Genomic DNA, 24,424 nt, shown 5'->3' with positions numbered 1-24,424 from the left:
CACCCCCCCACACCCATCACAGGGCCTCCAGAAAATCCCACTTTCTTTTAGGGGTATCACAGAATCACAAAATGGTTTGGGTTGGAAGGGACCTTAATGCTCATCTTGTTCCACCTCTCTGCCATGGGCAGGGACACCTTCCACTACCCCAGGTTTCTCCAAGCCCAGTCCAACCTGGCCTTGGACACTTCCAGGGATGGGGCAGCCACAGCTTCTCCTGGTCAGTGCAGGCTGATAAAATCCAACACCTCAGATCCCTGCTGACCACGAGCCCTTGATGATGTGTGCAGGTAAAGAGCGGGGTGGGCAAGGCCTTGGTCTGTGCAATCTCTGCTGTGCCACCTTCCCGAAGGACCACACCCAAAATCCCTTGGCATCCTCCAGCACACTGCAATATCCCACAGTCAGGATTTCAAATAGGGGTGGCAGAATTTAGTGTTGGGAATTAACATCTGGGACAGAATGTCCAACACTCAAGACAGCATTTTCCTCTGTGAGGGAGGAAATGTTTAAATACCTCTGACTTCTCCATATAGTCTTCACAAAACTCAGACCAGGGTTTTCTGACCTTTGGAAGATGATGGGTGTGTTAAAAGCAGAGAAAAGCCAGAGAGGCCAGGAAAGAGGATGTTTTTCTGACATTTTAGGCTTTCTAGCCTGTTTTCTCAAGGAGAGCTGCCTGTCCATCTGCGTAAGCAGGAGCTTTCTCCCCACTCATCTCCCGCTGACTTGATCTTGCCATTACGACCTAATCCGGCAATTTCCAGCGTGATGTTTTAGTGGCTGGGGAGCTCGGCAATGCAGCCATCTCGGGATTATGACGACACTGCAGGCTGGCCAGGTCAAGACAGGGCTGAAAGGAGGAAAAACCTTAAACCATGTGTAAATGCATCAGCCACCAACGAGCTTCAGCTGTTGGGAGTTGAAGCTGTGAGAGGGCAATAGCACCATCTACACAAAAGACACCAAAAGCCATTTGGGAACAAAGCTGCAGTTCCAGCTGCTGCCATTTTCCATAGCTGTAGTCATTTTGGTTGACCTTTCCTCCTCTCCCCTCTCCAGCTTTGTGGGAATATTTTACCAAAAAAGATGCCCTGTGCCCTCCTAGTACATCAGCCAGAGGATAGCCGTGCCTCTCCCCTGCCTGTGATCATTAAAAGAAGCACAGGAGACTAATGTCCTGCTCTGGCCCTCACAGCAGGCATCTCTGGAGGCTTCTTTCTCAGCTGCCTGCTCCCATTTCCCTGCTCCCCTCCAGCTGCGATCACAGCCTGACAGAATAATTTGTGTTGGAAAAGACTTCTATCAACACTGAGTCCAACTGTTTCCCCAGCACTGTCAAAGTAAACCCTGTCCCCAGGTGCCACATCCATGTGCCTTTTTAGCAGTTCCTGGGATGGGGACTCCACCACTGCTCTGGACAGCCTGTGCCTGACTACCCTTTCCATGAAGAAATCTTTCCTAATATCCAATCTAAACCTCCTGGGGCACATCCTGAAGCCATTTCCTCTTGTTCTGAACGTCTGTGTTGATACATTGATGAAGAGCTCCAGTGCAGTCACACTGCAGTGGGCACAGCCACACCACAGCCAAACACCCACCCTCCCCTCCAGGAAATTCCCAGCTGGTTTCCTGGTTTTCTCCTTTATCTGGTGAACCCCACTTATGGGCTCAGGCATTAGCCTCCACCAAAGCGAGCTCAGTCCAGGGAGAATGACTAGTTTTGTTGTGATGGCAGAACCACTGTGGCAATCTTTTGTGTCAAGATCACTGGATCAAACTGTGGCCTTTCCCTGACAACCTCCCCAGGAAGATGGTCTGGAACACCATTTTCCCCACTGCAACAGGACAGCAGGATGAGAGTATCTATCTCTGTGCCCTGACACATTTGTGGGTTTGTGTTAATCGGAAGCTTAGAGGAAAATCAGGTACCCAAGAGATGTATCTGCAGAGATCTGCAGGACGCAGAATTCTCATTCACTCACACCAGCTGCTGCAGGGTTGTAAGCAGAGGTCAGACACGGATAAGTGAGGGAAATGCAATGTAGTAGCAGCCGGATGTTAGATGTCCTTAGGAAAAATTGAAAACCTCGTTTGGGCGCTTTTCAGGGCTTTTTGATTTTAAGACCCTGAGCAAAACCAGTGGCTTGAACCTGTTTAACCACCATCTCAACAAGGTTATTAGAATTATTAGGAGTTATTCAAAGAATAATGGGTCCTCATTTTATTTGTTTAATTAAAGCTGATTTTGGAAGGTCGGGGTGAGAAGGCAGGGGATGGGAACATTGTGCTATAATTCAGCCACTTCCAAATCACTCTCTTAGTTACTTCTGGAACAACTTGCCAATGAAAAGAGTATTTTCAGTGAATGTCACACTGCGTAAGTGCATCGGAAACTTCCCTCTATGAGATGATGGAAGCCAATGCTCATTGCAGCTGGGTCCACCACAATACAGTGACCAGAAGCACCAGCAGATGTCTGTGAGCCTTTGGTGAGACCGTGAGTGCCAAGGAAATAACATTTCCTGGGATAAGGAACATCAGCTCTTCCTCCTTTGGCCTGCCAGCAGATTAAAGGATAGATAAAAGAAATTACGGTTTTTTCCTGAAATACCAGCTGTCCCTCCAAGCCCAAGGCACTATTTAGGAGAGGCTGGGAGCATCCATTGGAGCTTCTGATGGTCCAGCGAGTATCAAGCATTGGCTGGGTCTTGGCTGATGCCGGGTGACCCAGCGGGCTGAGGGAGGCAGGGCCAGCACTGCCCCCCCAGCCCGGACCTGCCGCAGGGCTCAGCACTGCGGAGTGGGGCGGGTTCTGCTGCAGAAGCTGAGCCAGGGGCCAGAATCCCAAACGTCCAACGTCATCGCCTGGCATTGCAGAGACCAGGAAAGTGACTGCTTCAGCGCCACACTCTGCGTCCACATCCCTGACCGCCACGCCAGTGGGGCTTGGGAAGTGCCACAAGCAGTGCTGCAGAGGGCAGACGGACCGAGCCTGCTGGAGAGTGGAGCAACTGTGGGGTGTGCAGGGAGCTGGGGTGAGTGAAACCACTGGAAAATGGCTGAGAAATGCTCTAAACCCCCCCAAAATATTGATCAGGGACACTCCTGTTGAAAAGCCAGGTGACAACCCAGGCGGGAGAAGCTCTTGGTGAGCAGAGCAAGAAGCCAAAATGAGCTTGGAAATGTGAAGAAAATAACATAGAATTCTGCAACTTAACTGTGTGTAATTAAGTGCACAGGAACAGAGGAAATACTCCCTATCCACCTGAAAGTGGCTGGGAGTGACAAGCTGACTTGGAAGATCATGAGAACTTAACCAGGAACAGTGAATTGGTTCTTCAAAGGAGATCAGGCAGCAAAGAGCAACCCCAGACCCCTGGGGTCAGCAAACACAGACCCACGGGGAAGGGCTGGAGGAACCAAGGCTCTGCAGCACAAGAGGGCAGAGGGACACAGGGCCTTGAGCAAGGGGCTTAAGCTGCACTGAAGAAGGTCCAGGAAAAGAGCCTCTCCACAGCCATGCCATGCTGCCAGTTATCCTTCTTTAAATCTTCCAAACATTCACGTGTTGGCAAATAAAGCTCATCTCTGTTAAACAACCACACTTAGAACCTTGACACCAAGCCAAATGCACCCAATTCAGGGTTTTTTCCTCCCAGCCAAAGGCCAAGGAACAGAAGCCAGGAGGTGCCACCTTGCAGCAGGAGATGCCTCCACAGATGCCCCAGGGACACTCTGCCAAGGTTGTGCATCAGCCCCAAAGGACCCATATCTTGCCCCAAAGGAGCCAGCGCAGTTGCAAACACATCCCAAGGGACGAGACAGTCAAATATCAACCACCTAAGTACCAGATTTTAGATGTCATTTCTCAGGGGAATCCAAAGGACTCCCCAAAAAGGATGCCCATGGCCACAGACCCATGCTGGATGCTCACAAAGGAGAGACCACAGGGAGGTGTATGGATCTCCAGAGGCAAGCAGCTTGTTCTCCAGCATTTTGGAAAGAGACACAGCACTGCAAAAAGCTCCAGACACATTCCCAACATCCTTGCAGCTGGGGGACAGCTGAGAGGAGAACCCCTCCATGGACCCAGGAAAGCAGAAAGTACCCATCTTCCAGGGCATCCTCCAAAACAGATAAAGATGCAGCCAGGAGCATCTCTTCACATTGCTCAGCAGGAGTCATCCTATAACTCCCCTCATTCACCTCCTCCTCCAGAGAGCCTGCCGACTACCCTGGCTTTAATCCCACAGGCAGCAGCATCCCAATAATTTCCTCCATTTTCAATCTACTTCCCTCCATTTTCAATCCACTGATATGAGGGCAGTCCACAAATCCCTTCATCCTGAGAGTGAAGCAATCTACTGCTTCATCTCATCCCATCTCCATTTCTCTAATCCCTGGAAACAGGGATGAGAGCTGCAGCACATGGGCTGCCCCGGAGCAGTCTGTCCAGGTGCTGCTGGACAGAAACATGGGGGATTGGGGCTATTCTCATGAATGCCACCCAATTTCTCCAAGCACCTGGGACAGGTCTGAGCCCCTCCTGATCCAGAGATGGGGGAACAGGTCTTCCCACTCCCCCCAGCTACTGTGCTGGGGACATAATGGACACATAAGCACAGCACAGAAAGCATGTGGAGATCAATCAAGGGTGATGGGGGGAGTAACAACCACCCTGGTCCCATCTATCCCGGTTGGATCCAGGGCTCTTTGTCCACAATCTCAAACCCGTGACTTCCACCCTGGCCATGGACGCTCTTTGGGAATGGGAGACTGATCAGAGACATGGGAAACGAGACTCTTGTCTCTGCCTTCCCTGGAGTAGCGACGCAGCACCCCGAGGGGATCGGTCGGGATGCAGACTGACCCCATCCCTCCTTTGACAAGCCCTCCTGGGTGCAGGGCCGGAGGAGGTGGGAGCAGGGGATCCCACACCAATGGCCACCACAGGGCCACGTCCCACCCAGCACTGTTCCCAGCCCAAAGGAAGGGTCTGCAGGGCAGTGTGTGACAGGGCTGCGTGGAGGCCGTGCTGGGCTGCACTGTCCCCATCCTGCGCGGTGCTGGCTCTCCCTGCTCCAGCTGGCGAGGAGGAGGATGAGGGCCCTCGGCATCTGGGGGTGGATCGCCAGCATGCTGCGCTCAGACCTTGACAGCAGGCTCCAAAACTGTCACTCTCGATCTGTTTTCACTTCAACTAAATCTCAGCCCCGATTACAATCAAGGAGAGCCGCCTCTCCTCTCCCCTTCTCGCTGTGGTAGGTCCTCTGTAACTTCGTGTCTCAATGCTGAGCCAAACCCCAGCTAGGGAACGGGTGAACTGGCTCCACTGGAAATTGGGGCCGCCAGAGACAGGGTCATGACTGCCCCTGTCCCCAAACCTGGCCCTGGCAGCGAGGGCATAACCACTGCAGTGGTTGCATCCCTACAGGGCTGTGGGTCTCTGTCAAAATCCGTGGAGGAAGTGCCACCGATATCACAGCCTGCCTCTGCCATGGGTGGTATCCAGCTCCAAAGTTGCACCATGGAGTGGAGGGGGTTTGGTGGCAGGAGGGTGCCCCCACTGCCCGCTGCCAGCCCACTTAGCAAGCCCAAAATTAAATAAATTCAATTAAACCAGATCCGTGTGTGTGTGTGTGCGATCACAGCACCAGGATGGATGCGTTCAGCAGAAGGCTGGGAAAAAGCTCAGCGGATGGAGACAGCCCTCACTGACTGGGCAAGCTTTCAAATTCCCCTTCCAACTCAGCTGGCCATAAAGCAGATGCAGAGAACCATCAGACTCCTGACACAGCGGCTGTCACCCACCCTCATGCTGCAGGACTGGGGGGCTCAAGGGCAGAGGTGCCACCCTGCTGGTTTGGGGACCATCCCCTGCTCTCCAAAGGCACTCACAGCCTGCAGCCAGGGTTCCCAGTCTTCCGCCACCACTGGGATCGAGCTCATCCCAGTGTGCCAGGCATGTTCCCCCCCCACCACCACCACGGAGAGCCACGCCGCCATCAAGGTGCCCTCTCTGTCTACCCCACAGCAAACACCCATTTTCCAAGAGGGGGCCTGGAAAAAGCAATTGATCCCCAGGGAAAAGCAATCCTGGGACCACCGAAGCAGCATGGCTGGCTGGTACCCAGGGGAGTACCCCTCAAGGTAGGGAGTGAGCAGCTCCCCGTGCCTCCTGGTCCACCCCAAAAGGGAGCTGGCCACCACTGTGGGATTTGCTGCATCCGCCAGCGATCCTGACAGCGTTCCTCTTCCCGCATCCCCTGCTACATTCCCACAGCTTCTCCTATGCTATTTTGAAGGCATTGAAATAATGTTGGAGACTCTTACAAAGACATTTGTCCCAGCAGCCTTTTGTCCCCACCTCAAAATGACCGCTTTTCTTTGAAGGAATAAGCATCCTCTTAATTCAGCAAGATTAAAAGAACATTTCCTCCAGTTATTTCCCAAGAAGAAAAATTTGCTTTTGTGTCTGAGAACAATTATTTGTTCTCAGAAGTATTTATATAAATGAATCCCTAAAAGAAAGGGGAAGTCTGGGATTAAACGCTTTGGAAATATTACCGAGTTATTCTAAATTCTGTATTAAGAGCAAAGCCCCAGCTATTAAGAAAGAATGCCTGTTTTTGTTTTTTGGTTTTTTGGTTTTTTTTTAATTCAGGGTTAGGTTTCTGTATCAAAATGTAGTCCAGCAACTGTCCTTGCATCTGTCAAAACAAAGGTCAATCATTTCATGGAAACTTAAACACAATGTCCTTGAGCTACTGTTTTTTGTTTATTTTTAAACTGGACGTGACTTCCAATTAATAAAATCAGATTTGTTAAGATGGTTCACATTCAAATCACGTTATCCCAGAAATCTCAGATTATGAGAAAAACATATCAGAGAATATTTTTCCTTTATATGTGGAGATGACAATTTGGGGTTGATTTCAACAGCTTTTAAATATTCTATAGCATTTGCCACTAATATTTCACTTTCCTACTTATACAGTGATCATGAAACCAAGGAAAATGCAACAGAAACATGATGGTATCAGGAAGAATTTTGACAACCTGAGGAAAACGTGCATCTGAAGGCAAACAGAAAACAAAGCGAGCATCGTAACACAAGGGATTCCTCTCTCCAAATCAAATTTCCCCAGCAAAAGGAAAGAAAATCAATGAAAATAGGATGGAATTAAATAATAAGAATACTTATAGCATTAAAAATTAATGGCTGTGGAATGGAATTAGAAATATTTTTTTGAAAATCCTGGAACTAGAATGGAATTCAAAATAAAAATATTACAAAATTGGAAATATACTGGAATTAAAAAGTAGAAATACTTAAAACCAAACAAAACAAAATAACAGAAGGTAAAACTCAAATTAATCAGAGATGGGGTTTTATTTTTATTAATAAAATAAAGACATTATTACAATCCCTGTTATTTTAGTGTCCATTCCTTGAAGGCAATTCCATTTGTGCCATTCCCACCCAAGTGCACACACAAATGACACTGTCCAAAGCCTGAGCTGCAAATCACGGAATTTAGGAACAGCTGGATATTCTGGTTAAGGAAGAGATGGATGCCTCCCTACCCAGGGTGGCACTGGCTGCCGGGCATGGGTAAAATGGAATTTAACTAAAATAACTAATTTAACTATTTAATAAGTAATTTAACTAAAGCATACACTTCGAGAACGATGATTTTGCAAAACAAAGTCGCAGCAAGTATTGTCAAATTTAACTCACAAAAAATATTTGGCAATTGGGTTTTTTTTTTTGCAAAAACAAAAAAAAATTCAGCAAAATAATTTCCCAAAAATATTCTGGGAATTTCTCCCAGGAGAGACCTGGGGAGCAGCTGCTAACTTAAGGGAATCCCATTGCTTGCGTGCCCATGTCTCCCATTGTCCCACCTCACGCTGCCACAGACTTAAATTTCCTCCACGAGCGATTCCCTTAAAACTGCTCCTAAGCATTCAAAGCTCTTCCAACCCACACTGGAGCCCGTGGACCCGGCTCATTCCAGGACTCTTCCCTGACTTACACTGGTGGGAAAAGTTGCCCGCAGCGGGTGGTCTTCCACCAAGACAATCTTTTAAATCGCCTTACCTTTCCCAAAGAACCGCTTTCGTGCTGCTTTGGTGGGAGGGGGATCCAGACAGATGGCCAGTCTTTTCACGTTTGGAAGGGATGAAAAATGCTACAGGGGGGAAAAAAATCCCAGTGATTTTTTTTTTTCTTATTCTGCTGTTCAGCGCAGAAGGGCTCCCAACCTCATTGGCCCTGGGAGATCAACCACGTGGCATGGGATGAAGGGCACATGACCTATTTTCTCCCAAATCCCTGGGTTTGCTGGAAAGGGGGATGCACCCACTGCTGATGCTCTTGTCATTTCATGGACGTTGATTTATTTATTTATTTTTATTATTTTTTTTTAAAAGGCCACTGAGCAAATCTGGATGCCTCGAGGCGATGAGAGCGAACCAGCCAACGCTTTCAACATGAAGGAGAAAGGATCCCAGCATGAGATGAGCTCCGGCGTGCTGCCCGTGCGCAGGGGGAAATTTGGGCATGTTTTACAGGGTGCCTGCCCACCCAGTGCAGGGCCAGAGCCTCTGGGAGAGACAGGCTGTGCTAAACCCTTCATCTCAGAGGCAGCAGCACAGTGGGAAGGACCAGGCTGAAGCCCTGCCTGCACATCCCAGAGTTCAGCTGGCTCCCTGCAGGAAGCGGATGTGTTACAATTGCTCCACCACCCAAACCAGATGATCTCGTGCCCTGATGTTGGTCCTGAGCCCTCCACAGCTGTTCCCATCCTCTGCTACCCTCCTGGCTGATGCACCTAACAACTGCTCCAAGAGATGGCAATGTCCTCCTCTGGAGGCTGCTGGAACAGTTTCTGGGAAGCTGGACCAAGAGCAGTGGAGGGAGCGTGGCACACTCTGGGTGAGACTGCCCACTCCCACCAGGCCCAAAGAGTGGTTCAGTGTTCCTCCACAGTCACTCACCCAGCCCAAAATGAAGCCCAATTCTGGGCATCCCAAAAAGATCCCCGAGACCCTGTGGAGCAAGGAAAGCCAAGCCACTGCTCCCAGCATCTGATTTTGACTGGTGCTGGGGGTGTCCCCTTTTCCCAGCTCTGAGCCACCACCCAGCTCTGTCCCAGCTGGCCATGGTCCACAGGCCAAGCATCTTCTGTCCTTCCTTCAGTAGCCAGGGCAGGTACCAGACCTTTGGTGTCCAGACATTCCATTTGGGGAAGGAAAAAGGAATTTTTGGAGCTCTCAGATATCTTCATGTTTTGTCCATCAGAGCTCAAGCCAGTCGGACCAGTCAGAAGCAGCATTTTTTTTGGCAACCCAAGTGTCCACCGGGGTGTGCCAACCCTTGGCTGTGCCATCTTTCCATGCCAGGGATACCTCATCTGAAAGCTACAGCCAAATCTACCTTGGGTGTTTGCCCTTGGTAGAGCCCTTCTGCAGAGCAGCTGTCACCAGCCACCCCATCACCTGAGGGCTCAAGACCTTATCCAGGAGTGGCACCTAAGGCTCCTGGGAGGACCAGCTTGGTGGAGCAGCCGTGGCCACCTCCAGCCTTTCTTGGCATCACCACCATGTCCCAATGCTCGTTCTTCCTTGAAGATGTTCCCCTTCCATGGCTCTGCACAGCGATGGGAAGCATCAGGAGCACAACCCCTAATTTCAGATTCTTCCCGAGGCCAGACTGTCTCACCATGCTGTTCCCAAAACCACAAGTACAGCCATAAAATACCCCAAACAGTATAGAAAAGTGCAGGGTTTCACCCAAATCCTCTCTAGCTCGGAGGGTCATGCTCCAGCCAGGTTATGGGGCACTCAATTCCAATGAATACACACTGAGGGAGAAGCTTCCCACAGTAAAATTTTCAAATGCAAACTATGGCCACAGCCCAAAGCACCCAGCTCATCGCTTGCCCCTCCCATGTTTTCTGATGGCCACAGAGAAAAGACCTGAGCGTCCTGGGACAGATGAAGGTGTCCCTGCCCACGGTAGGGGTTTGGAATGAGATGACCTTTAAGATCCTTTCCAACCCCAAGCATTCCATGATTCTGTGATTCCATGAAGCCTCACCCCATCTCTCAGCCCCCTCCTCCTTCCCCAGAAAAGCTAAAGCTGGCTCCCCAGTAATCTTCCCAATAATTATATAATAGAGAGGCAGGTGGATAAATCATTTCAGGCCACTGTGCCGACAGAAAGCAAGCTGGATTAAAAGATCAGAATAAGCAATACTTAGATTTAAATGGTTTGTTATTTTCAGCTGCAGAAAAAAATCTGTGGCTAAAGCACAGAAGATGCGAATCAAAGGCGCATCATCTTCTTTTCCCCCAAAACCTGACCTTTTTACACATCAGCCAAGACAAGTTCTAAATTTCCAACCTCAAATCAAGTTTTGTTTCCCAACAGGTAAGAAAATACACTTTGCCAGTTCATATGACATTTTAGCTAAAGATTAAGAGATGCTTCAAATTGTATTTTTCCCACGTGAGGCCATCAGAGCCCTTAAATCAGGAGAACCAGTGTATGGTTGGCAGATAACATCACTGCCTGCAAAAAATGTGGCTCCTGGCATGATGGGCACCAACCCCTTTGCCTTGTCCCATGCCTCCCCACATCCCAAGCTGATGGCAGGTGGCTGCCAGGCTTACCGGCAGTGCAGAGGTGGCAGTGGCAACTGGGAGAAGCCCATCAGACAGTGGAACGGCTCTCTACGGGGACCTATATGTTGTCCCCCTAGCCCCTAGCAAGGTCAGCAGCCCAGGGTGCTGTGCTCTGACTGATGGCTTTGGAAAGGCGTGAAGGGGAGGCAGGAACAAAAGGGGGAAGAGAGGGAGGTGGGCTGGGGGCCGAGCTCTCCGCAGGGCATGGTGCTCATCAGCCCAGTTTGGATCGATGGGTGAGCTCCACTCATTCACCTTCAAGTTCAGATTGAGCAGAAGGGTCGAACTGGGAAATGGTTTGGCACTGGCAGGCATGTCCCCATCACCACCCTGCAGCCTTGTGTCACAGCTGTTTGCCTTGCTGGAATGGGCAATTCCCACCCCACAGCATCTCCAGAATCAGCATTCCCACCTGAGCACATTGCTAACCCCATAGAGTCTCCATATTCCAGCATCAGCATTGACCACTCATCCTGTCACCTGGATGGGAGATGGAGCAGCAGTTTTTTTCAGTGTGAAGTTCCAGAATATTCTGAGTTGGAAGGGATCCACAAGGATCATCGAGTCCAACTCCTGGCCCTGCACAGGACAATGCCCACAATCCCACCTTGTGTTCTTCCAGGTGTCTCTCCCAGCTGTAATTTTGCTCTAAAAATGTCACGACACCACACACATAGTATCAGCCTTGAGTTCTGACGATGGAATCCCATGGAGCAAGAGATCCAAGACACAGCTTTGGGGAGGGCTTGTGAGAGACAGGCACCAGGCTCCTCTCCCTCCTATGGATGTGGGAGAGGGGCTGGGACACAGACCTGGGAGAAGGGATGGGATACTGGACAGGGAGCATGAGAAGGAAGAAAAATTATGTCAGAGACCTTACCAGAGGGAGATGGGAGCTATGAGATGTTGTGATGTTCACCCAAATTTAGCCTTATATTGCAGGAAAGTGTATTCAGTAAAACCAGAGAATAAAACACACTTGCTGAACAGGTGATGGCGGAAACCTCACACCAGACACAACCAGTATCCACCACATCACCAGAGACCATGGATAAACCTCCTCAAAGTTTTTTTTTTTTGTAAGTTCTATCCTTGCTGCACCTTACTGGGTCACCTGCAGCTCCGCTGGGGAGCCTCCATCCCCCTGTCCAAAACACCCCCTTATGTTGCAGGTGCAGGCTGTTTGCTCTAGCCAATCTCTCCCAGTGTTTTCCGTGCAGAAAACAGGGAGAAGCTACACTCATAAGAGGAATGGGAAAAAAGAGAAATGAGTTTGTCTGTCGCTACACTTCTGCTTTATGCAGCTGTCTTCTCCCTCGGAGACACGCATCCTCCCCCCCACTAATGGAAATGTTGCACTGCCATCCATTCGTGCCAGTCAATACCTGGGATGGCCTGTGGCCACTCCTGATCGATTTGAGTCACAAAAGCAGAGGGGCTGATGAAAATCACCCCGTCTCTGCACTTCCCAGCTTAGCTCTTTTGCTGGTTTTAATGGAACAGCCAGCATGGCGGAAAGCAGGTGTCGGAATCTGTCATATTTAAATGATCCCAAGATGGTAGAAAGTCTCTGTCTTTCAGCCCCACTGCCAAAGAAGAAGCCATAATTGGTCTGTGCTGGTTTCCAGGTTGTTTATTCTGTTTATCTCTCACATGTTCTGCTGCCCTGCCCAGCTCTGTCCTGCAGGGCAGCGTGTGGGGCTCTGCCCTCAGTGGGATGTTACAAACATTAAATACCAGAAACTCCCTGGGCTGGATTTACAATAACGTGCCAATATCTGTCACCTACGTTGGACAGTGTGTCCCCAGCCTGAACCAACAGAAAAATGCCAACACCACAGTGAGACATGGAGGGCATGAAGAAGGAGAAAAAGGACAAGACACACCCAATTTCCTCCATCTTGTCCCCTTTGGACCCCTCATCTAGAATCCTAAAATTTTACTTTTGCACCCCTGCCACTCTTAATTATTACTTATATCAAACACTCAGAGCTGGTAATTCATCCTGTAAGATTGAAAACTCTTTTGCATGGACAGAGATCACAGACAGTGTCTCTGGGGGCTCTGTCCAGGGGGGTTCCTGACCCCTGCCAGGGCAGCCAGAGGGAAGCCCTGGATTCCCATAAGCAGGTGGCAAGGGCAGAGACGGTGGGTTGAGAGACCTGTACAGATGCAGGAGAGAGGCCCCAGCACCCTCCCTGTAGGTGTTTTACAGCCTAAGGGACCTGCAAAGATCCCTCCTCCCAAGATTTGCCCAGAGAAGCTGTTGCTACCCCATCCCTGGAAGTGTTCTGGGTCAGGTTGGATGGGGCCTGTGGAAAGTGTCCCCATGGAACAAGATGAGCTTTAAGGCCCCTTCCAATCTGAGCTGTACTGGGATTGTATGAGTTGGAAAGGACCTTACCTTACCCTACAGGATGGCCTCGAGCTCCAGAGTGGTTCCTGGGAAGGTCTGGCTGCACCAGAAAAGGGCATGCTGAGCATGGGGGGGAACCCAGCAGTCCACGGCACGAGCCTGCAGACCAGGACATGGCAGAGGTTAAAGCACGGCACAGAGGAAAGACCAAAGCTGCATAATGTGAACTTCAGAGAGAGGTAAAACACAGACTGGGTTGGGGACTGGGGGAGAATGATCAAGAGTATCACCTCCAGGTTGTGCTTGGGTAGGCAAGCAGAATTTTTTCTGCATTGCAAACAGGTTTGGGCAGATCCTCAGCATCCACCAACCACAGGAAATCATCCTGTGGAGGAGGAGATCCCTGGAATGCCAGAGAGACTCCCCAGTAACCACAGCCCAGCAGTCCTCCTCTGTGGTCACCTGCCTGTGGTTGTGCCCAGCTGTGGAGCCAGGGGCCTGCTTCGTGCAGAAATCCAGCAGTGATGGAAAGGATCCAGCACATTTCAGCACCATGGGTTCCAGGTGCCAGCTGGATTTTTTCTGCTTCTCTCAATAAGTTAACTGGGGCATGCACTACCTGTCAATACAATCAATGGAGCAGCCTCAGCCACTAATAAACCAAGTGCCAGAGGGCAGGAAAACCTCTCCACTGTTCAGAATATTCCCTGGGCAGCAGGGTGGGTGAGCTGCAGACCCCTTGCTTGAACTTGGTGCCGTTCTTAGAGTGCTGGGGCACCTTATGTGTTAACAAGGAAAACCTTCCTCTTCCCAATGACTCAGCAACCTCCATGCTCATCCCCAGTGACCTGGGCACTTTCCTGCCATGGGAAGGAGCCTGTCAGTGGGGGGAGAGCCCATGGGACCTCCTGAGGTCAGTCTTCAGCCCTGCTGATGCTCACAGCAGCATAAGCACTAAGGTCGGAGTGGGCTGCCCAGGGCTTTATCCCTTTGGGGCTGAAAACCTCCAAGGACGAAGCAGACACAGCCTCTCTCAGCAACTAGCTGTCCTCATAATTTATTTTTTTTCCCTCTCAAAAAAGTTCTCTCCATGTCCTCCAAGGTAGTGGCCACATCCCCAGCTGGTGTCACCTGCAAGCACACAGGTGCCAGGATGGACTCTGGGGGACTTCCCCGCTCTCCACCGAGCTTACACCAGCCAGATAAATTCTAAATCCCAGTAACTGCTGCAGTCACAACATCAAGTCCCATGGGCTCTGGCCAAAGCTGAAAACCTAGAAAGGATGGAAACCTCAAACTGTGACTCACCGTTGGAAGACCTGCAGGGCCAGGTCAGGGATCCCGTGGAGCTGGTGCTCAGCAGTGTAGGAGGCAGGGAAGGATCTGGAAGACAGCACATCTCAGCACCCTGAGGAGCCCAGGCAGCCCCCACCTGGAGTCCACAGAGCATCCTCCCAGCCCTGCTGCTGTGGCCAAGGGCAACACAGGGAACAGGGAAGACCATGGCCAAATCAGAGGAGTCCTTGGTAATTGTTTTATTCCATTTGGTACCAATTGCTGGTCACTGATTCCAGTATTCATAAAATGAAGGGAAAATCCTCATCACAGCACCAGTCTCATCAGCATACCAAGAAAATGGAGATCAAGCAAGGATTTAGGGATGCTGGAAGGACAAGGGGTTGCAAGGAAACCCCAATCCTTCTTCCCAGAGCCAGTGTGGGCACAAATCATCAACCCACATCCCATAAATTCATGGGGGAAGAGACTTGCACTCATCTCCCAGGTCCTAGGTTTGAGTTTATCCTAAGGCAAGGCTTAGCATCCAGCAAACATGGCATTAAGGAATTTTTTAGCAGTTTTCTTAACCAAAAATGGGTCCACGTTTCAGCAGCTCTGACCCTTGTTATGTCCCACCCCTTCCACCCACCAAGCTGCAGGTGAGATCCCAGCCATGACCCTGTGCTCCTGTAGCAGGCACAAGGTGCTCTCTGCCATCAGGGTGCAGGTCACCTCCAGGCACACAGGAAGATTTGGTGCTATGCTGGGACAACCTCACTTCCAGCACAGTTAAGAGTGAACCTCAAGCAACCCAAAAGCAGAAACCTCAGCACTGCAAAGGGCATCTTGGCTGCTTTAAGCACTATCTGACAGCCCCAGTGGGGCTCTTTCCAGAAGATTCTGCTGAGCACAGCCATCCAGCACCTGCCACGTCACACCACAGTGGTTCCTTCCTCATCACTGACCAGTCCAAAGCACTCAGAAATTGTCTTAAAAGGTATCATAAGATGGATAAGCAACATTTGGGCTGCTGGGGGACTATCACCCTTGCTATCACCTCCCAAATCCTCTCTACAGCATGTCCAAAGGCCCTGCACCTTGTAGCTGCCCTGACAGTAAAAGCAAAGGAGCCAATTGAATTTTTTTTCCCTGGATGCTCTCTCCAGTGAAGCATGCATTGCCAGGAGAAGCACCAATAGGCCCCTCCCACCAAAAGCTTTCTACCTCCTGATCCATAGCAGTGGAGAACACAGCTCTATCCCTGCATGGACAGCTCACCTGCTAGCTCTCATGGACTACATCCCATCAGAAAATTTGGTCAGGAATGTTCAAAAGGATCACTCAGGATGCTGAAAAAGTCATTTCTGAACAGCAGAGTGCACAGATCTCAGCAAAATCCCACCTACTGCTCCCAGATAAAAGCACCTGAGGATGCAAGGAATTCCAATGCACTGATGTAACCAATCCCAAAAATCAGCCTCTCAAGACTACAGCATTTCACTGTCCTTAACTCGTTCCAGTGAGGCCACATGGATGCAGGGGCTGGGCAGCACTGCAGCTTGATGGCCCCACCTGCACTGGAGCCCTCAGCCACCTCATTCCAGAGGGCTCGAAATTTAGTCTTGGATGGGAATGGAGGAAATGCAAACACATGGACAAATCTGGGGCCATCAGCAGAATGCCAAGGGGAAGGAGCTGAGGGTGGCTCCCTGCTCATGCCCAGATTCCAAGATAAGCTGGTGGTACTTCCATGTGGGGGCAGTTCCTGTGCCTGGTCCCACAGGGCTGTGAAAACTCCCTGCTTTTGCCCAGGGAGGCCCTATCCTACCATCCCTAATACCACATCCCCTACTCCATACCATTCCCCTTTCCCAAAAATACCAAAGCCTGCTGCGACACCCATCCTGCCTCTCCTGCAAACTCAGGACTTCAAATTCCCCTCACTGGTGAGTCCCTGGATTTTTGTGACCATCAAGAACTTCCTTGAGATGTTTGGGACCATGGGGTACATGTGTGGGGCCCAAGCTCTGCAGAGAGCATGGAGAGCTTGGAGAGGTTCTATAGCTTTGCTGTGACCCTCCAAGGAAGATTCAAGGTCTTTTGGAAGCCATGCTGTGCAGTGGTGAGAGAGGGATGGGATGAGCTGGGATGGGATGGACGGGATGGTATGGATGGTATACGGGATGAGACAGGATATGATGGGATGAGATGGATGGGATGGGGCAGGATAGGATGGGATGGAATGAGATGAGACAGGAATGGGGATGGGGATGGGGATGGGGATGGGGATGGGGATGGGGATGGGGATGGGGATGGGGATGGGGATGGGGATGGGGATGGGGATGGGGATGGGAATGGGGATGGGGATGGGGATGGGGATGTTCTCCCACCATATCACCAAACCTTGTACACCCAAAGACAGGAATACCCGTGAGATGGCTCCACCTGCATTGATCCCCCAGGCTGCCAGCCCCCTTTGTGCTGGAGGGAACCCCCATTCCCTCCACTGGGGATGCAGCAGCCCCCACATCACCTGGATCCACTTTGCTCTGGGGTTCTGGATGCCACCGCTCCCTGTGCAGGGAGAGAGGGATCCTCCCCTGACCCATGTTCCCATCATCTGCCTTCCCGGGTGTTCCATGCAGACAGAGGTAATGATTATGATGTCCCAGTGAACAAGCTGTCGGGATGCATCAGCCTCAAAGGGCAGCCTTCAGAGCTGCCTTCTCCTCCCATGTACTGCCTGGGTGAGGAAAACCAATTCCAGCTTTGCACACACACACGCACACACACACACACACAGTGTCACTGGTGCCTGAGATTTTCCAGCCTTTTAACTAAAAACCCTTGCAAACACTACCCATGAGGGGAGGGAGGCAGCAAGCCTGGGGCAGGGGTCAGAGGGGAGGTGCTGCTCAGCTGGCAGAGGGGCAGCCCCATGGGCAGAGCCCAGTGACGTGATGGAACCTGAGCGCTGCGGAGCCGTCAGGAACCTGGGCAGAGATGAGCTAAGAGAAGCCATGAGCAGAGCTGACATCTGCCCCCTGGGTGGGTACCTAATGAGCGGAGACACTGTCCATTTGTGGAGATGAGGAAAATTTAAAAGATTTCCGAGCTGACACCTGGCAGCCTCCATCGGTGTTCCTAACCACGCAGCAGGGGAAGGAGAACAGCAGTCACCCTCAGGCTCTGCAGGGGTAGGTGAGCTGGATGGCCACGGGGTTGACATCCCAGCAGCTCACCCATGCTGCCCAAATCTTCCCTGCCTGTGTTTTTCTGCCACCTTAAAAGAGAAACTGGTGCTTTCTGAGAGCTGGGTGGGGGGAGAGGGCAGTCTGGAAGGGTCCCATGTGGCCCCATTCCCCAGGAAAATGCAGTAGCTTGGCAGGGAGCACATTCCTGGCTCCAGCAGCACACCAGACCTGCTCTAGGCTGGGATCTGGGAACGGGCAAAGGTCCTGTGGTCTCCACATCCCAGGAGTAGGATGGCACTCAGCAATGCCTCAGTCCCCCCGTGTCACTCAGCAACCCCCCCACACTTCCACAAACCTAGTTCTGTCAGTCTCTATAAATCCAGCTTCCCTAAGCTCATTTGTCACAAGCTCTTCCCTAACTCACCTCCAGCCTCTTCCCTACCCACCACCTTCCACTGGTAACAAGACAGGAGCAATGAAGCAGGAGAATGGAGAGACCTGTATCACTCCTAGTGCCTCCCAGCTTTCCCCTCAGGAAAACCTGAGTCTAAAAGTACTTGTGAGCCATCAAACAGCCCATTCCCCCAAAAAAATCCCACAGTGAAATGCTCTTCTCCCCACCTGCCTGCCTGCTTTCCTAAAGGCCAAGTGGATTTACAGAGAAAACACCTCCCTGCGAGTATCCTGGCTGAAAAGGGAGATCCTGGAGCATCCTCAAGGCTTTTCACCAGTCTAAAAAGCAGCTTAAAAGCACTGACATTACTTTACATGGTTTTCACCACCTCCACCAGCAAACAGTCTCAGGTCTAAACTCCATCACCTGCCTGGCTCCAGGGATTTTTGCTCCTTTCTAAAAAATACAGCCAGAGACGCACAAAAGAAGGGTGCAGCCCTTTCCCTGGGAGTGCAAACAGCAGCTGGGTCAGGCTGCTCCTCCCTGGCACCCGCTGATCTGCTGGGCTCAAGCAGATGGAGCAGCCACAAATACCCCCGTAAATCAGGGAAGGGACTAATCTCCTAGAGGACAAATCAGTTGGCAAGGGGGGGAAGCTCAACATTCCACCTTTTCCTCCCTCCTCCAGCAAACCCAGCAGCACCCAGCATAACTGGAAGAATCACAGCACTCCCGAGGGCAGAGAAGGCACCAGGAGTTTGGGTACCTGGTGGAGACCCATTCTGGGGACAAGCAGACATTCAGGTCACAGCGAGCTAAGCCTCACATGCCTGGTGCAGAGGCACAGTGGCTGGTGTCTCTGTGTGGAAAACCTCATCAGGTGAGCTCTTAAAACTTCCAAAATGCTCTCCAGCCATGACTGAGGCTTCTTGAAGACTGAGAGGTCCTTGGTGGATGTGAGAAGCCGGAGGAGCAGCCACTGGGATTAGGTGGGTTACCCACAGTGGATTCCCTGGTCCTTCCTCACTGCTGGAGGAGGATTATGTCCACCGGAGAGAGTTAGTCCAGATTCACAGAATGGGATCTAGAGAGCCAAACATGCTCTCTCCAAAACACAGATATCCTCAGAAGGATTGGGAATGACAACGTGCTGATGTCAAAGCTCCACAGCAGATCCCACCATGGACATCACCCCCAGCCACACTCACCCCATGCCCTTCAGAAAGACCCTAGACCAAAGACCCCAAACCATAGGTCAGCCCAAGGACACACAGCATGGTCCTGCTCCCAGGGCCATCCACAAGTGCCAACCCTCTCCAATTCATTTTCCTCCTGCTCCAGAGACCACGGAAAGTGAGAAGGTTAGCAAATTTCGTACCACTCTTCATTCTTCTGGGTTGTGTTTTTTTATCCCCTCCTCTTTTCTTCTTGTTCCCCCTCTTCCCTTGCCTAATGGCTGGAGAACTCCTCCTGTGTGCTCACAAGGGACAAATGTCTTGCCGGATATTGTCAGCCCTACTCAGGAAACTCCAAGGAGGGAGAGCTGATGAGGATAGGCAGGAGAGCTCTCAGAAACGCTTGGAAGGGGAGGCTGCAGCCCAGGGAGAGGATGGAAAAGGTACAGGCTGGGATGTGCGGCCTCTGGGTTTGGATTGCACTGTGCACCTCGGCTGGAGGACCATGAATGGCCAGCAGAGCCTGGGGAAGCCCTGATGAGGTGTGACACCCACGAGTGTGGCACAGCATCAGAGCCACCTCTCTGGGTGCCACTGCACATCCAAAGGAATGGCCCGGGACAGAGGGTGAGCCATTGGTGTGTCCCTGGGAATCATGGCCACTCAAGCTATGCAGTCAAAACAGGCAATTTCAAGTCCCCCACTAATCCATCCCCATGCCCTGGAGAGGAGATTTGGGGAAAATCCCAAAATTTCCCTGAGGGAACCCCAGAAAAACCTGTTTTCCAGGTGGGCAAACTGAGTCACAGAGGAAACCACCACGGACAGGCTTGCCTGTCCCATGGAGCCACACTGTTCCAGGGAAGGGCTTCATTTCTGAGATACCCTGGGCTCATGTCATCATGCCCTGCCTTCATGTTATCAGTCCAATAAAAGCCTTTAAATAGGGAATTGTTTCTGTATTTTAAGGAAAGTTTAGAGGCACAAAGTGAATGAGCATCTCTGGGCATATCTGGCCCAGCTCCCACCCCAAGCAGGGTCACTCCAGAGATGGATTAGGCTGCCTGGTATGAAATTATTTCACCCTGAAACCTCAAAACCTTTCCCAAGCCCTCCATTTTTTGCCTGCACACAAGGAGATGTTCTCTGGATGCCCTCAGCCACTGACATCACCAAAAGGCCTCATCTTTATCCTTTTCAGAGCACACTGGGCAGCAGGAACTTCATCACAGATCATCACCTGGTTAAAAGGGGACCACTCCATGGTGGTGCCCACAGTGGTGATGTCCCCATAGTCATGGTTGTGACCCCGTGCCCACAGCAGTGACCAGCCTGGAATGGCCACCAGCCTGCATGACCTGTGCCAGGGTGGAATATGCCACCATCACCCCAAGGGTCCCCTGGACAGCACAAGGCCTGGGGTGGGGCTGTTCCTGCCTCCTCACCTCTGGAGTGGGTTGCAGGCGCAGTACAACCTGAAGGCACAGCTGGCAGTGTTGGAAGGGTGGTGCTGCAGCTGGATGGGTGGTTCCTTCCCTGCAGAATAAAGGGATGAGAGCCAGTCATGGAGCAAAAGCATCGTCCAAATAATGTGCCCCCCACAGCAGCTCCCCATCCTAGGGACACCCACACAAGCATTTGAGCCCATGCCAGAGATGTCACCACCATAAGTCTCTCAGGACAAGCAAGTCCTAGATGCAGCTTTTCACAGCCCACCTGAACAGAGTCCTATAAGGCATGCTCAGAGGCCTCTGGAGCATTTGGATTTTCAGGAATTCATCACCTTGTGCTGGGAAAGTAGGGACAAGAGGGTTTGCTCCTTGGTGGCAGGGATGCATGAGTCATTCTCCAGTCTGATGCCCTTGAAATAGAGCCAAAAAAGCTTTTACCCAAAGTAGCCAGCCACAGGAGAGCTGGTAGAGCTGGAGCTCCAGGATTAACCCTTTCCTGGCAGAAGCTGGCTGGCTGCCCTGCCGTGCAGTTCCTTTCTCCTCTTCTGCTGAGTGCTGGGTTTGCCCACTGTGTGCACCCAGCAGGTGCCAACACTGCCCTGGCAAGGGCAGGGAGGGGGACATGCTGTAGGACCTCAGTGATGGGCTGCTGCCAGACAAAATGGGGTTGGAAACGCAGGCCCCCCAAATGGGGAACATAATTTCTCTTCCCCATGTCCGACCACAAAGCCTGCCCTGTTTGGGGTCCAACAAAGTGAAAACACAACTCAAAAAAATCTGGTGGAAAACATAGAGCTCTTTATTTGCACTGCTTTGGGGGGAAGGCTCTTGATTCCTGCACTCCTGAGTCCTTGTTTCACTTAGGAACCCACCAACCATCCGTAGCTCTTGATGGGATTCACATTGTTTGGTGTGCCAAGACGTGATGAGCTTTCCCCAAAATAGGGGGAACTAGCCTGCTGGGAACTAGCTTCAAACCATGGCCCAGCAGTGGGCACAAGCATCTCTGATCTGGGACAGGGCAAGAAGATGGAGAATGATGCTCCTTGTCCAGGGCTGGGAGTGAAGGGTCCACCCAGGAGTGGCTGCTGCACTGCAGCCTTGCTGTACAGGGCCCCAGAACAAGCCCAGCCTCTCCTGGGGCCATCAAAAAGAGTAGTGAAAGGTGCTGGGGGTTACATCGCTACCCACTAACCTGTGCTGGAGCCTCCTGCCACACCCCCACGGACCCAAGCATCGCTGCACCCACCCCAGCAGTCTGGCAGTGTTTTGTTATCTGCATGGACCTGCCCAGGGCATTTAAAGCAAGCTCAGACAGGAACTTCCCTCTCTCATTCTCCCACAGGCCGCTATGCAAATACTCCTTGAAAGCATGGATTAGGTCACGGAGATTTTGAGTGCCTTTTTTACCTTCCCCAAGGTTCTCCATTCCCAGTTTGCTTCCTTACAGTCTGCAGCGGGGCCTGCTGAGCATCTCCTCTGCCCTGGTGGATCCCTGTGCCCCTGCCAGCCCACTCCCTTGTACTGCATCCCTCACGATGCACCGAAGCTCTCGGCTCTCCCAAGGACGGGCAGTTCAGGCCTGGAAAGCCTGGAACACCCAACCCATGCCACAGCAGCGGGCATTACCCCACACCCTCAGCACCAGGGGCACCACGGCCCTGAGCTGCCTCATCTGCCCTGCCTGCAGGACTGGGGGCAATCCCTGCAGTGATTCCCAAGCAGCCACGCAGCACGCGCACGGGTAGGGATCCCTGCAGCGCAACGCCTGCTGCACTGGAGGATGCTGCACTGGCCAGGCTGCTGCACGGACCCCTCCCCAGAATGGGTCTCACCCAGACCCCGGGAGGACCTGCTGAAAGGAGGTGGGCAATAAACACTGCCCCAGGAACCAGAGCTGATAAACCGACCCCTCCTGAGCCCGCTCCGTGTGATGAGAGGCGGTGGCTCCAGCGGGGAGCAACCCCAGTGCAGGGCACCCACTGCTCCCTCAAGGCACATGCTGCAGAACCAGCTCAGTGACCGAGTGGGTGACAGACAGCCCTGCCTGTGGCAGGGGGTTAAAATTAGATGGTCTCTAAGGTCCCTTCCAACCCAAATCATTCTGTGATTCTATGATGATCCTGACTTGGGAGGAAGGACAGAAAAGTCCTGCCTGGGGAAATGGGTTCCCAGGAGATATCTACCCAGCTACAGGGGAAGTTTTGAGGCCAGGAACTCCTTTTCTCACCCCCAGTACTGACGCTGAGGCTGCATTTGCATCACTTGGTGAGCACCATACCTGGAGCACGGGCTCGTAAGTGACCACCAGCCTAACACTCGGGAGATGCCATGGGTGCTGACACCCAAAAACCAGCAGCCAGGGCTCAGAAACACACCGTGGGACCCCTCGGGATCTTCCCACCCAAAGTCACGCCGCATCCCCGCCGTCGCCCATCCCTATGCGCATCTCTCCCCGCAGTAACGAGTGCGGGCAGGGTCGGAAAGCCGTTCCCCTTGGGGACCCCCGCTTACCGCAGGCGGGGACAGCACACGGGGATTGTTTCAGCAGTCCAAGGCTGGGAGCCAGGGACCGAAAACTCCCATTCGGGAAGGTGGCAGCGCACGGGGGCACCTCCTGGGGACGGGGGGACACGGGGACAAGGTCGGTGGGTGCCCCCCGCTCCCCGGGGTGACGGCGCACAGGGAGCCGCCGAGCCCCGCCGCCGCCGCCGCCACACCCCTCCGCGTCCCGCACGGGGACCCTCCTTCCCCCTCCAGCTGCCGGGCCCCCCACGCCCAGAACAGCCCCGCAGAGAAGACAAAGTCCTACCTGTATCCGCGGGACGGCTGGGGCAGGGCGGGGGGGCGGCAGGGCTGGCTCGGCGGCGGCCGGAGCCCAGCGGGAGCCCTCAGCCCTGCCCGCTACCCGCCCGGCTCTGCCCGGCCCCCGACTTCCTGCCCCTGCCCCGTCCCTGACCCACTCCCTGCTCCTGTTTCTGTCTTAAACCTGCTCCTCCCCTGCCCCAACTCCTCCTCTAGCCCCTGCTCCTTTTTCAGCCCCTCCGCTGCCCTCTCCCTAATTCGGCCCCCGCCGCAGCCCCTGTACCTGCTCCTCCTCCGCCCTAGCTCCTGCTCTTCCCCCTATTCATCTCTACTCCGGCCTCCGCCCCGTCATTGCCCTCTCCCTAATACAGCCGCTGCCCCTGTTCCTGCCCCTAAACCGGCTCCTCCCGTCCCAGCTCCTGCCTTTCCCCTACTCAGTCCCTACTCCTGCCCCGCCCCTTCCCTGCCCTCGCCCTACTACAGCCCCGCTCCTGCCCCTGAACCAGCTCTGCCCCTGCCCTGTGGTGCCTGGGGGCAGTCCCAGGCGACACCGCCCGCGGTGAGCCTGCCGCAGGGTGACTCTGCCCCAGGGTGCTGGCACTGCCCGGGTGCCCGGCATCGCCCCAGACCGCACCCTGCGGAGCTCCCGCAGCCGGACCCGCCTGCGTGTCAGCGAGGGACCTAGCCCTGCCGCCATCCTGGCCCGCAGGGACGGACAGACATCCCACCCGCCCGCGGGAGGGACAGGGTGGAGACGGGGAGCTGGCGGGCCACCCTCCCCAGGACCACCTCGGGGGCTCAGTAGGGTTGGAAGCGTCTGGGTTGGAATATCCACGGCTGCCTGGCCCTGCTTGGGTGGGACGGGTGTGTTTGTGTGTGTGACAGTCCCTGGACGTCTGGGATCCTGTTGCCGCACTTCCAGGCGGGAAAATATAAATATTTCAGCGGAATAGCCGAGCCCTGTCAGCTTGCATTTGCTTCTGGCAGGGTGAGCGCTGGGAAAGGGGGAGGAAAGGCGGGGAAGAGAAGATGCGCTCGAAAGATGCGTCATCTCCCCGGAGATTGGGCACCAGCTC

The 24,424-nt window shown here is 52.8% G+C and overlaps 1 protein-coding gene and 1 long non-coding RNA gene across 2 annotated transcripts in view; both read right to left on the bottom strand.

Annotated features, from left to right (window-relative positions):
• PCBP3 (poly(rC) binding protein 3) overlaps positions 1-8,131 on the bottom strand; it is a 32,679-nt gene extending 24,548 nt beyond the window's left edge. Inside the window, exon 1 of the mRNA XM_077785204.1 lies at positions 8,108-8,131. The gene's annotated coding sequence lies outside the window, so the exon portion shown is untranslated. The remainder of the gene's footprint in view (positions 1-8,107) is intronic.
• Positions 8,132-14,394: 6,263 nt separating this feature from the next.
• On the bottom strand, positions 14,395-23,652 carry LOC144246711 (uncharacterized). The gene is made up of 3 exons (XR_013340394.1): positions 23,356-23,652; positions 20,538-20,628; positions 14,395-14,434 (listed from the first exon to the last, which is right to left on the bottom strand). It is a non-coding gene; the product is annotated as an uncharacterized LOC144246711 (long non-coding RNA).
• Positions 23,653-24,424: the final 772 nt, after the last annotated feature.

The sequence above is a fragment of the Lonchura striata genome, chromosome 8 (assembly GCF_046129695.1).
Source record: "Lonchura striata isolate bLonStr1 chromosome 8, bLonStr1.mat, whole genome shotgun sequence".
NCBI lineage: Eukaryota > Metazoa > Chordata > Aves > Passeriformes > Estrildidae > Lonchura > Lonchura striata.
Note: the sequence above shows the minus strand (reverse complement) of the source record. Positions and strands in the feature narration are given on the sequence as shown.